This window comes from Schistocerca gregaria, chromosome X, assembly GCF_023897955.1.
Source record: "Schistocerca gregaria isolate iqSchGreg1 chromosome X, iqSchGreg1.2, whole genome shotgun sequence".
Classification (NCBI taxonomy): domain Eukaryota; kingdom Metazoa; phylum Arthropoda; class Insecta; order Orthoptera; family Acrididae; genus Schistocerca; species Schistocerca gregaria.
This window is the reverse complement of record NC_064931.1, coordinates 496,131,543-496,146,144: the sequence shown is the minus strand read 5'-3', so window position 1 is coordinate 496,146,144 and position 14,602 is coordinate 496,131,543. Positions and strand designations below refer to the sequence as shown.

Genomic DNA, 14,602 nt, shown 5'->3' with positions numbered 1-14,602 from the left:
CATCATAACCTAATCGCGGGGAGTGTCTCTGGTAATTCTTTTGAATTTAAGCTAAATTTTAATTATACATTTCTTGCATAACACTGTATTACTAACGTTGGCGAAATTTTCACCCCGTCAAGAAAATTTTATGACACTTACGGTAGTAAGCGCATTGCCAGACACTTCATGGTAGACGTCAGTTACACCGTGAAACCCATCTTACAAAGTTTCAAGAACCAATATTAAGTAGAAAATCTAGGATTAAACTACGGTCCCCTACATACAGCTCACGATGAGACTGCGAAGACAATATTAGACTAATTACAGCGCTCACAGAGGCATTTAAACAGTCAAATGGCACTGAGCACTATTAGACTTAACTTCTGAGGTCATCAATGCCCTAGAACTTAGATCTACTTAAACATAATTAACCTAAGGACATCACACACATCCATGCCCGAGGCAGGATTCGAACCTGCGACCGTAGCGGTCGCGCAGTTCCAAACTGTAGTGCCTAGAACCGCTCGGCCACTCCGGCCGGCCCAGACAGTTGAGAACGAGACACATAGGAAAAGTCAGTAAACTATTTATTACTTCGAAAGTCATCGCCGTAGTTGTTAATACATTTAAATCGCATGGAAATCGCCTGGGGAGAGACCGGGACTGAATGGTGAATGTGTAAGGGCATTCCAGCGAAACTTCTTGAGCGTTCTCGAAGCAACCTGCAAACAAAATGCCCGAACACATGGCTGTTTCTAGTACGGTGCAGAAGTTTCGCGGGGAAGCCCTGACACTTCCGCAATACAGTACCTATTTCTCCCAATGCTACACTACTGGCCATTAAAATTGCTACACCACGAAGATGACGTGCTACAGGCGCGAAATTTAACCGACAGGAAGAAGATACTGTGATATGCAAATGATTAGCTTTTCAGAGCATTCACTCAAGGTTGACGCCGGTGGCGACACCTACAACGTGCTGACATGAGGAAAGTTTCCAAACGATTTCTGATACACAAACAGCAGTTGACCGCCGTTGCCTGTTGAAACGTTGTCGTGGTGCCTCGTGTAAGAAAGAGAAATGCGTACCATAACGTTTCCGACTTTGATAAACGTCGGATTATAGCCTATGGCGATTGCGGTTTACAGTATCGCGACATTGCTGCTCGCGCTGGTCGAGATCCAATGACAGTTAGCAGAATATGGAATAGGTGGTTTCAGGAGGGTAATACGGAACGCCGTGCTGGATCCCAGCGACTTCTTATCACTAGCAATCGAGATAACAGGCATCTTATCCGCATGGCTGTAACGGATCGTGCAGCCACGTCTCGATCCCTGAGTCAACAGATGGGGACGTTTGTAAGACAAAAACCATTTTGCACGAACAGTTCGACGACGTTTGCAGCAGCATGGACTATCAGCTCGGAGGCCATGGCTGCTGTTACCCTTGACGTTGCATCACAGACAGGAGAGTCTGCGATGGTGTACTCAACGACGAACCTGGGTGCACGAATGCCAAAACGTCATTTTTTGTGATGAATCCAGGTTCTGTTTACAGCATCATGATGGTCGCATCCGTGTTTGGCGACATGGCGGTGAACGCACATTGGAAGCGTGTATTCGTCATCGCCATACTGGCGTATATTAAAAAAAAAAAAAAAAAAGTTTCAAATGGCTCTGAACACAATGGGACTTAATTTTTGAGGTCATCAGTCCCCTAGAACTTAGAATTACTTAAACCTAACTAACCTAAGTACATCACACACATCCATGCCCGAGACAGGATTTGAACCTGCGACCGTAGCGGTAGCGCGGCTCCAGACTGTAGCGCCTAGAACCGCTCTGCCAGCCCGGCCCGCCTGGCGTATCACCCAGCGTGAATGTATGGGGTGCCATTGGTTACACGTCTCGGTCACCTCTTGTTCACATTGACGGCACTATGAACAGTGGACGTTAGATTTCAGATGTGTTACGACCCGTGGCTCTACCCTTCATTCGATCCCTGCGAAACCCTACATTTCAGCAGGATAATGCACGACCGCATGTTGCAAGTCCTGTACGGCCCTTTCTGGATACAGAAAATGTTCGACTGATGCCCTGGCCAGCACATTCTCCAGATCTCTCACCAATTGAAAACGTCTGGTCAATGGTGGCCGAGCAACTGGTTCGTTACAATACGCCAGTCACTACTCTTGATGAACTGTGGTATCGTGTGAAGCTGCATGAGCAGCTGTACCTGTACACGCCATCCAAGCTCTGTTTGACTCAATGCCCAGGCGCATCAAGGCCGTTATTACGGGCTGAGGTGGTTGTTCTGGTTACTGATTTCTCAGGATCTATGCATCCAAATTGGGTGAAAATGTAATAACATGTCAGTTCTAGTATAACATGTTTGTCAACTGCATTTCTTCTTGGGGTAGCAATTTTAATGACCAGTAGTGTATTTCCATATTTTTGGAGGCCTGAAGAAAGACATTAGTGGCCATCTTTTTGCTTCGGACGAAGTACCAAGAGCGAACATAAATTTATAATAGGATGCTTCTACTGAACACCAGACCCATCTCCTGATGTACCCGAAAACTTAAGAGAAAATCTCATTTCGCTTTTACCTAAGCTCCCTCAGAATACTATAGTCATTGGTATAAGTTAGTCAACCAAAAATCAACTGAGATAGTTATAATTTTGCTAGCGGTGGGAATGACAAGACATAATATGAAACATTAATAAGACATACCTTCTCTGAAAATTACCTAGAACAGATAATTCGGAGCCCCACTCATTAGGCGGCCGGAGTGGCCGTGCGGTTCTAGGCGCTACAGTCTGGAGCCGAGTGACCGCTACGGTCGCTGGTTCGAATCCTGCCTCGGGCATGGATGTGTGTGATGTCCTTAGGTTAGTTAGGTTTAATTAGGTCTAAGTTCTAGGCGACTGATGACCACATAAGTTAAGTCGCATAGTGCTCAGAGCCATTTTGAACCCACTCATTATGGAAGGGTGTTAGATCTAATGTAAACAACTAGACTTGACATCTTCAAGGATTTCGACAACGAATCTGGTCTCAGTGACCATGAGGCAGTTATTGCAACAACGCATACCAAAGTACAAAGGGCAATTAGAACAAGTAGAAAGATTTATATGTTCAGAAAACTAGACAAAGAAGCAGTAGTCTCACATCTCAGTAAGGAACTACAGTGTTTCTTTCTTGTCCTTTTTTTTTTTTTTGTAGGAACCCTAATATTTGACTTCAGATTTAAAAAGGGCGGCAAATTCCACGGATAAAATGATAAATTATTCAATGTCACAGCGGGTTTAATGGAGGTCAAATAAGCAAATATGTATTTATTTGTAGTAGAGATTAACTTGGAATATAGGAGGGGTACAGCGAAATGCACTGTTAGATACAAATGGGAAGGGGCATAAGGAGTCACGTATCCTTACCAATAACCATTATCTGAATGATAATCATGGAAGGTCATTCTAAGGTTTAGTTTTGTTTCACGGAAACCCCTATTTGTGACGTTGGATTTGGAAAGAGCCAACAGATATTTAAACTTTAACTTTTAATTAACGTGTTTATTGGCAAGAATAAACACATCACAACATATAAATGTTATTTTGACATTTGCGAGGCACACCTAATGTAAATAAAACGTACATCATTACTCGAGCTCCCCTTCCATTTTGTATCTAACAGTTTACTTCTCTGTATCCCTCCTCGATTCCGAGTTAATCTCTACTTGAACTAAAAATATGTTTGCTTATTTGACCTTCACTGACCTCGCCATGACCTTGAATAATGCATCATTTCACGCCTGGAATCTGCCGCTCTTTTCAAATCTTAAATCCAATATTAGAGACCCCATTAAAAAAATCACTTTAACTTCCAAATCACGTTGAAAATCACATTCAGGGTCACGGCCGTTAGCAATGCGTGACCCTGTTTGCCACTTACAATTTTTATCAAAAACATTTTGCATTATGGGTCTGGAGCATGGTGCTGCACCTGCAGCAGCAATTGGAGCAGCAGTTGAGACTACAGTGACACAACAAATTGTTGCAAATCAGTTGCTTCAAGGACAGTTCTGAGCTAGACGCCCTATAACGTGCATTCCACTGTCCCCAAACCACCGATTTTTATCAAAAACATTTTGCATTATGGGTCTGGAGCATGGTGCTGCACCTGCAGCAGCAATTGGAGCAGCAGTTGAGACTACAGTGACACAACAAATTGTTGCAAATCAGTTGCTTCAAGGACAGTTCTGAGCTAGACGCCCTATAACGTGCATTCCACTGTCCCCAAACCACCGCCAGTTACAACTGTAGCGATGTCAAGCGAGAGTTCATTGAAGGGCAGAGTGAAGATCTATTGTGTTTTCTGACGAAAAAAGCTGGTTCTATCTCGAGGCCAGTGATGGGCGCGAGTTTGTTAGGATGACATTTAAGTGCCTGCAACCAACCTGTCTGCGTGCTAGACATACTGAACCGACATTAAGAGTTATGATATGGGGTGCGATTTCGTATGACAGCAGGAATACTCTTGTGGTTATTCCACTCACCCTGACTCCAAATTTGTATGTCAGTTTGGAGATTCGACATGTTATGCTGCCATTCATGAACAACATTCTAGAGTGTGGCTTCCAACAGAATAACACCTGCCCTCATACCGCTGTTGTAACCCAACATGCTATACAGTGTGTCGACACGTTGCCTTGGCCTGCTCTATCACCAGACCTGTGTCCAACAAAGCAACATTGGGGCATCATTGGACGACAACTCCAGCGTCATCCACAAACAGCATTAACATTCCTTGTACTGACCGACCAAGGGCAACAGGCGTGGAACTCCATCCCACAAGCTGACATACGGCAGCTGTGCAACACAATGCAGACACATTTGCATGCTTCCATTCAACATTCTGACGGTTACACCGTTTATTAATGTACCAGCATTTCACACTTGTAATGGCTTGTCTCGCGTTTACATTAATCTGTGATCTTGCAATGTTAATAACTTAGATATGTTACCTAGAAAAATGTATTCCCGTAATATTAGTGCCAGTGACGGTAAGAAACAGCTGAAATCGTTAAAAGTGAACAAAGACCCAGGGCCCGACGGAATTCCTATCAGACTCTACGTCCAGTTTTCGCTGAGTTAGCCCCTCCCGTAACTAAAATCTATCGGAGGTCTCTCGAACAAAAAGCTGTGTCCAGTAGCTGGCAGAAAACACAGGTGACACCTGTTTACAAGAAGGGTACCTGAATTGACCCACAAAACTACTGTCCAACATCCTTGCCATCCATTTATTGTAGAAACTTAGAATATATTTTGAGCTCAAGCATAATAACATATCTCGAACAGAACGACCTCCTCCATGCCAACAAGCTACGATTTCGAAAACATAACTCATGCGAAATATAACTTGCACTTTTCTCATATGACATCTAAAAGCCATAGATCAAGGCAGTCAGGTAGATCCAGTATTTCTCGATTTCTGAAAAGCGTTTGATTCGGTACCATACCTACGCTTATTATCGAAAGTACGATCGTATGGAGTATCAGGCTAAAGTCGTGACTGTATTTAGTACTTCATGGTAGGGAGGACGCAGCACGTTATCTTGGATGCAGAGTGGTCGATAGATATAGGACTAACTTAGAGTGTACCCCAGAGGAGTGTGTTGGGTCCCTTGGTGTTCGTGTAGTATACTAATGACCTTGCGAACAATATTAATACTAACCTCAGACTTTTCGCTGATGATGCAGTTATCTACAATGATGTACAGTCTGAGTGAAACTGCAAATATATTCAGTCAGACCTAGATAAGATTTCGAAGTGGTTCAAAGTTTGGCAACTTGCTTTAAATGTTCAGAAATATGAAAATGTGCACTTTACAAAACGAAAAAAACATAGTTTCCTACACATATAATATCAGTGAGTCACAGTTGGAACACAGTGGAACATTTCATAGCGTCAGTCGTGGGTGAAGCAGGTACCATACCTAGGTTTATTGGTAGAATGCCAGGGAAATGCAAAAAGTCTACAAAGGAGATTTCTTGCAAATAAATCACTCGTGCGATACATCCTAGAATACTGACCAAGTATGTGAAACCCGTACCAAATAGGTCTTCGGGGAATATTGAACACAAACAGAGAAGGGCAACACGAATGTTCACAGGTTTGCTTGATCCGTGGGAGAGCGTAACAGGAATGTTGAAAGAACTGGACTGACAGATTCTTGAAGACAGAAGGGAACTATCCCGAGAAAGTCTACTGACGAAGTTTCAAGAACTGGCTTTAAATGATGACTCTTGGAATGTACAACATCCCTCACATCGCTCCCATAGGGATCATGAGGACGAGATTAGATTAAATACAACACGCACAGAGGCATTTAAACAGTCATTCTTCCCTCGATCAATGCTTGAATTGAACAGGGAGAACCCCTAATAACTGGTAGAGCGGAATGTACACTCTGCCATGCACTTCACACCGCGAAGTATAGATGTAGATTTATACATAGGTGTACGCAAGTGCAATCATGGTTCCATAACTAACTGCAAACATTTTTCCATGAAGGCATTGACCGTCTTGTCTCACAGTGGAATAAATGCGTCAACAGTAATGGGATTACTTTTGAAATTTTTACTTACTCTTCTTCAATTTGACTCGTTTTTATTTTGACTGCCCCTTATACCCGAGCTATCAGCTCGAACATAGCTGCTGTGCCAGCTTGCCCGACTATAAGTTCTTCCTCCGATCCTCGTTTTTTGCTCCCCCCAAACGTTGTGTCTGATGCAAAATCCTTTGTATGTTAGTATGTATACTGTTACACGCAGTGTAAACGTGACAAAAAGTGTTACATTTCCTGTTGTTTTGAGGTCTTCAGTTCGACGACTGGTTTGGTGTAGCTCTCCACGCATCTCTATCTTGTGCAAGACTCTTCATCTTCGAATAACTTCTCCATCATACATCCAGTGGAACGTGCATGCTTTATTCATCTCTTGGTCTCCTTCTACAATTTTATCCCCCTCCGCCCCCCCCCCCCTCAACTTCCCTCCGTTACCAAACTGAAGATTCCTTGATACCTCCGAATGTGTATTATCAATCGACCCCTTCTTTTAGTCAAGTAATGTAATACATTTCTTCTTTCTTCCATTACATTCAGTCCCTCCTCACTAGTTACTCTATCTACCCATCTAATCTTCAGAATTGTGCTCTCGCACCGCATGTCAATGGAAATACTATCGATGCCAGTGCTGCCAAAGCAGTGTTATTAAACACAGCCTTCCGAATTTCCTTCGTCAAACAAAACGAGGTAAAATTCCACAATTCGAATCAAGAACAGCTGCCAACGTGAGTAGATTAGAAGTAGATATCCTCAGAGTAGAGAAACAACTTAAATCACTTAATAAAAGCAAGTCTTCCGGTCCTGATATGATCAATGATCGGATCAATTGGACGAGAGGATCCAGACCATTCCATGAAAATATAGCCCACACCGTTATGGACCCGCCACCAGCTCGGTGTGCCCCACACACTAATCCCACCATCAGCTCTTACCAACTGGGATCGGGACTCATCTGACGAGGCCACGGTTTTCCAGTCATCTAGGAGTCAACATGGCCACGAGCCCAGGAGAGGCGCTGCAGGCGATGTGCTGTTAGCAAAGACACTCGCGTCGGTCGTTTGCCGCCATAGTCCATTAAAGCCAGTTTTTGCCGCACTGTTATAAAGGATACGTTCTTCGTACGTCCCACATTGATTTCTGCTGTTATATCACGCAGTTTTGCTTGTCTGTCAGCACTGGCAACGCTACGCAAACGCCGCTGCTCTCGGTTGTTAAGGGAAGGCCACCGTCCACTGCGTTGTCCGCGGTGAGAGGTAATGCCTGAAATTTGGTATTCTCAGCACACTCTTGAAATTGTGGATCTCGGTATACTGAATTCCCTAACGATTTCTGGAATGGAAAGTCCCTCGCGTCTAGGTCCGACTACCATTCAGCGTTCGAAGCATGTTAATTCCCGTCGTCCGGCCGTAATCACGTCATAAACCTTTACACGTGAATCATCTGAGTACAAATGAGAACTTCTCCAATGCATTGCCGTTTTATATCTTGTGTACACAATACTACTTCTATCTCTATACCTGAGTATCGCTATCGAATGGCTTTTATCACCTCAGTGCAATCTATTAAGTTTAGTACCTCATTTCCTAATCTGATTTCTTCGGCATGAATCGGTAATTTGACATTTCATTACCCATGTTTTAATTTTGTTGATGCTCATCTTATAATCTCTTCTCAAGACACTATGAACTCAACTGCTCTTTCATGTTCTTTGCCCTCTGTGATAGAACTCCAATGTGATCGGCAAACCACAAAGCTTTTATTTATTCTCACTGAACTATAATTACTTTTGTAAATTTCTCCTTGGTTTCCTTTACAGCTTGTTCCATTTACAGATTGTATAACATCGGAGATAAGCTGCAACCCTGTCTCACCCCCTTCTCAACAATTGCTTCCCTTTCATGTCCTCCGACTCTTATAATTACAGTCTGGTTTCTGTTCAAGCTGTATATATCATTTCGTTCTCATTATTTTATCCACGCTTCCTTTAGAATTTCTAGGAGTGTATTCCAACCACCATTGTCAAAAGCTTTCTCTAAGTCTACAAGTGCTGTAAACGTACGTTTGCCTATCTTGAACCTATCTACTAAGAGAAGTCAAGTCATAGGGTCAGTGTTCCTATATTTCTTCGGAATCCAAACTTATTTTCCTCGAGGTCGGGTTCTGCTAGTTTTTCCATTCTTCTGTAAGTCGCTTGCTGCATTATTTTACAAGTGCAACTTATTAAACTGATAGGTCGATAATATTCACACCTCTCAGCACCTGCCTTCTTTGAGATTGGAATTATTAGATTTTTCTTGAAGTCTGAAGATATTTCGCTTGTTTCGTATCGCTTACATACCAAGTGGAAGAATCTCAGTAATCCTGAGGGAATGTCGTCTACTCCAGGGGCCTTGTTTATGTTATTCAGTGCTCTGTCAAATTCTTCTCACTGTATCGTATTTCCCATCTCATCCGCATTTACTTACTCTTCCCTTTTTATAAAATTATCTACAGTTAATTTACCTTTAGTTAGCCCTTCTATATATTCCTTCCACCTTTCAGCTTTACCTTCTTTGTTTAGTACTGGCTTGCAGTCCGAGCTCTTGATGGTAATAGAGATGCTTCTCTTTTCTCCACAGGTCTATCTAATTTTCCTGTAGGCTGTATCTATTATTTTTCTGTTCGGTGCTAATGTGTAAACTACAATAAGGGAAAGGTAGGTAGGTACATGAATTTCCGCTTTCTGCCCCTAGACGGGCCAATCAGACCTGAGCAACCGCTGTGTCAACCTCTGCCAATGGCGTCTTTGAATACGGTATGGTGTGGAGGGGCGTGGGGTCAGTACACAGCTTTCCTAGCCGTTGTCAGTTTTCGTGACCTGGAGCCTCTCCTACTCGGTCAAGTAGCTCCCTAGTTGGCACGAGGAGGCAAAGAGCACCCGTACCAGTTGTCCCACCAAGGGAAAAACGTGCCAGTCATCCGCGTTGACCACTCAGTTATGCAGGGGGATTGTAAACTATAATGTGTTTATAAAAACGATTACACATACAAGAAGCCGTATGCTGTGACGCATATCAGGATCACAAATGACAGCAATAAAGTTAGATAAAGGTTTGACGTCAGATGGTAATGCGATGTTCGGATGAGAATATGTCACAAGACATTCATTAAATAGTTTCCGATTATTTTCCTGCGCCACAGTGCATCATTCTTCCTGAAAGCTCACACAAATTGTCGACTTACTGTGCCCGTTCCTAATAGGAAGCGGACGTTAACTTAGTGCATTTAAAACACTTAATAGTGGCAAAAATGTCGTCGGTTTTGTGGGATAAAAAATATTGTTCATACTTCGTAAGGAACCTTGCATATCTTGAGCTGTATGAACACTTGCAACGTCGGCTGCACAGTAGCTTTGGGCACGTCACGTAGACCTGTCAGCGAGTGGCTAGCGAACTCTCCGATATACCATTGTTTATTCACCGTACTTGTCGCAAGAAATACTAGAGGCCCCTGGGAGTAATAGTCTCGTACCCCCGACAACGAAGAAATCCTCACCCATGGTGTCTGCCATGTGTGACGTTCGCGCATCAGTGCTCCCTGCGTCCAATTTCGACGTTCCATTCACCACTCGCGTCGTTCCGCACGAAGCTGAGGGGTCAGAGGTAAACAGTGTGGGGAACTACACACATTGATGCCAGACTCGTGCTAACGCGCCAGCAAATGGTGCTAATGGAGAATAGAAAAAGCGCTGATAAACCCGCAGAGTACAGTTCTCTTTCCTCAGTCGTTGTCCATTTTATTGGTCATTTCAGTTCCCATGATGAGAGAGGGGGCTGTTAGTAATCACATTGAAGCCCTTCTACTTATATTCCTTTAAAGTTGAAGGGCTCAATAAAACTGAGTGAAACATCATCACTAGGCATTTGGTATACACTCCCGAATAAATGTCTCCTCCAGGACTACTTCTTGAATTTCATTCTTCAGCTATATTTATTGACATTTCTCTCGCATGTTTTGTAATGTCATCTATCTTTACAATTAGGTCGCTCCGCCTGTCTTTTGTTATCATTTGTAATCCATCAAAGTACTTCTTTGGCCCAGTTATCATGCTACGTGATCCACCTATCTCCATTTTTCATTGCAGTCATCATCATGTATTTCACTCCAGCCTCTTCTCTGATCCATTTCATTTTTATCCAGCCTTTCTTCATAATTCCGAATACGTTTGCCTCCATTGTTCACTGTTAACTTCTGAATGGTTTTAGCATTACGTATGTCGATACTTCTCTCCTATAAGTAAAGCTGAAGTCACTAAAAGGGCTATGTGTAATTTTTACTGTTTCTTTTGCTGTACATCAGGCCGTGGCCTTAAGCTTCTCTAAATATGACAGCTAATAAATTGGTTCCGTGACTATTGTTAATTTATATTATTTTCACTTACATATATGGGCCATACGTGATTATAGTCTTATTGTAGTTGATTTCCCATCCAAATTGCAAAATTGCTCTGTTGGGTTGGCACTGGACTCGCATTCGGGAGGACAACGGTTCAATCCCGTGTCCGGCCATCCTGGTTTAGGTTTTCCGTGATTTTCCTAAATCACTGCAGGCAAATGCCGGGATGGTTCCTTTGAAAGGGCACGGCCGGCTTCCTCTCCTGTCCTTCCTAATCCGATGAGACCGATGACCTCGCAGTTTGGTCTCTTCCCCCAAACAACCCATTCCCAAACCCTCTGTTGGGTTGGTATATTCGCTTTTGAAGTTTGTCACCGCTAGCGACAAGGAGCAGAACACAATCAACAAAATGAGTGTGCTACAGATATGTTCCAATGTGATGTATTCCTTTATCCTTTTCGCAACAACTGGAAAAGAGCAGACAAATAAGAATACTTCACAAGTTACCTTAGAGGAAGTTTACAGGCAACCGGATAGCTTATAGGTCTGAAAACTTTCTCTTCATGCAGACGTTCTTGAGCATACACTATCTTCATGCAGACGTTCTTGAACATACACTATCTGGTCAAAAGTATTCGAGTACCTACTAGTGGACTTTAATATTGGATGTGTGTTCTCAGTTCAGCTTTATAATGACTTGAACTCTGCTGGGGACACATTCAGTGAGGTGTCTGTCTGTGGAGGAATGGTAGCCCGTTCTCCCTCAGAATCCGAATCCAGAATAGGTAATGACGTTGGACCCGGACGTCTGGAGCGAAGTCGATGTTTTACCTCATCCCAGAGGTGTTCCATTGGATTTAGCTCAGGACTCCGGGCAGGACAGTCCATTTCACAAATGTTATTGTCCACAAACCATAGCCTTACAGACGCAGCTTTATGAGGGGTTCATTGTCATGCTGATATAGTCCTCGTCTCCGAACTGTTCCTCTACAATACGCAGTACATAATCCTGTAAAATTTATTCATTCTCGTATCCTTTAGCATTTAGCGTTTTCTGATGGGCAATAAGCGGAATGCACCCTAACCACTAAAAATAGCACCAATATTGTACCACCTCCTATGTATTTCACTGTTGTCACTACACACGATGGCAGGTGACGTTTTCCAGGCATCCTCCCAACCAAAATCCATCCATCGGATTGCTACACGCTGTAGCGAGATTCATCGTTCCAAATCACTCGTTTCCAGTCATCCACCGTCCAGTAGCGTCGCTCTTTACACCATATGAAGCATCGGTTAACACTGATTACAGAAATTTATGGCTTTTGAGAAGGTGCTCGATCACTGTACCCCATTCATTTTAGCTCCCTATGTATAGCCATTTCACTAGCTGGACTCCAGGTAGCACTATGGAACTCAAGAGTGATTCCCTCCGCTGAATTCATACAATTTTTTACAGCCACCCTCCGTAATGCTCGACGACCCCTGTCCGGCAGCACACGAGGTCTGTATGGACGGGGCTTAGTCGTTATTTTTATTTCGCATTTCCATTCCACAGTCACATTACCAACAATCGACTTGGGCCACTTTAGAAAGATTGAAATGTTCCTAATGTATCTGATACTCAGGTGACGCCGGCCGCAGTGGCCGAGTGGTTCTAGGCGCTTCAGTCTGGAACCGCGCAACCTCTACGGTCGCAGGTTCGAATCCTGCCTCGGGCATGGATGTATGTGATGTCCTTAGGTTAGTTAGGTTTAAGTAGTTCTACGTTCTAGGGGACTGATGACCTCAGAAGTTAAGTCCCATAGTGCTCAGAACCATTTGAACCATTTTTTAAATCAGTAAGAGGCTCAAAACAGCATATCTAGACCCTCCGGGATGATGATGACAGTGAAACAGAGGATGACACGCGTAAAGCTTGGAGGTGTTTCACTAAAGAACCACTGTTGTTGGTTTCGGTTTATGTTGTGAAACATCCAAACAGTTGATTGCTCCTTACTTTCTGCCTCATATCAATAGGCGGGGGCTGGATAAAAACATGGAAACACCCCGAGTAATCTATGTTTGAACGTAAATGAAGATGGTAGCCAAGGCTGTGGCCTGTGCTGTTGTACATGACCACCAACGTCACCTGTACAATGTCCTCAATAAGCTGCAAGAGTCAGTCGTTGTCAGAAGAGGGTTCTGTATAGTTGTAGGTGCATTATGTCGGAGCTAAGTGAATTCAAGCGTCGGTAAACTGTTGGTGCTGATATGGCGGGTGCGTTCGTAACCAAGCGACCTGTAGTGCTTGGTGTTTCAAGAGGCACCGTATCCAAGATTTACATCGCATTCGGTGACAGTGGAAAAACATCATCCGCCAAGTCACAACTCGGACGAAAGTGTGTGCTGAGTGAACGTGACAAGCGGACGTTGAAGAGGACTTCACGAATAATAACAGGACGACAGCTGCAATCGTCACTGCAGAACTGAATGTCGTACTCGGGAAACCTATTAGCAATAAAACGATATGAAGGGAACTCCATAAGCTGGGCGAGCTGGAATTCCAAACTCACACTTCACAGGAAAACGTGGTGTCGGAACCATAAAATCTGGACTACTGAGCAATGGAAGCAAGTCATTTCGTCGGATGAGTCTTTTTGCAACTGTTTCCAACTTCTGGCAGAGTTCACTTCCCAAGAGAAAAACGTAGCGCTGGTTCAGTGATGACTTAAGCAGCCATATCATGGTATTCCATGGGCCCCAATGTTACTCAGCAAAGGCACATTACTGCCAAAGATTATCTGATCATTTTGGCTAATCAGATATATCCCATGGTACAAATTTTTTTCCCCAGTGGTGATGATGTGTTCCAAGAAGAAATGACCCATGTTCACACAGCTCCCACTGCCCAGGACTCGTTTTGCGAGGACGAGGATGAATTGTCGCATGTCCCTTCACCACCATAATCACCTGATCACAGAATATTTGAGCCTTTGCGATTTACTTTGGAGAGATGGATGCGTGATCAATATCCACGACTTTCATCATTACCTGAAGCTGCCACTGTTTTGGAGGAAGAATACTACAAGGTTCCACTGAAAAACATATAGGATCTGTGTGTATCCATTCCGAGACGACTGGAAGCTGTTTTGAATGCCAACGGTTTTCCTACAAGGTATTAGCCATGGTGCCAAAGGCCTTGCCGCAGTGGTAACACCGGTTCCCGTCAGATCACCGAAGCTAAGCGCTGTCGGGCTGGGCTAGCACTTGGATGGGTGACCATCCGGTCTGCCGAGTGCTGTTGGCAAGCGGGCTGCACTCAGCCCTTGTGAAGCAAACTGAGGAGCTACTTGATTGAGAAGTAGCGGCTCCGGTCTTGGAAACTCACATACGGTTGGGAGAGCGGTGTGCTGATCTCATGCCCCTCCATATCCGCATCCAGTGACGCCTGTGGGCTGAGGATGACACGGGGTCCGGTCGGTACCGTTGGGAATTCATGGCCTGTTCGGGAAGAGTTTAGTTTAGCTTTTATTAGCCATGGTAATGCGTTATGTTTTTGGTATTTCCATATTTTAGTCTACCCACTGAATTCAAGTTGCGTTTCCTGATGCGAAAAAGAATAGCTCTGTTTCTCCTGT

General features: G+C 43.8%; 1 pseudogene; it reads left to right on the top strand.

Annotated features, from left to right (window-relative positions):
* The first annotated feature begins 14,153 nt into the window (after positions 1-14,153).
* Positions 14,154-14,271, top strand: LOC126299629 (5S ribosomal RNA; annotated as a pseudogene).
* Positions 14,272-14,602: the final 331 nt, after the last annotated feature.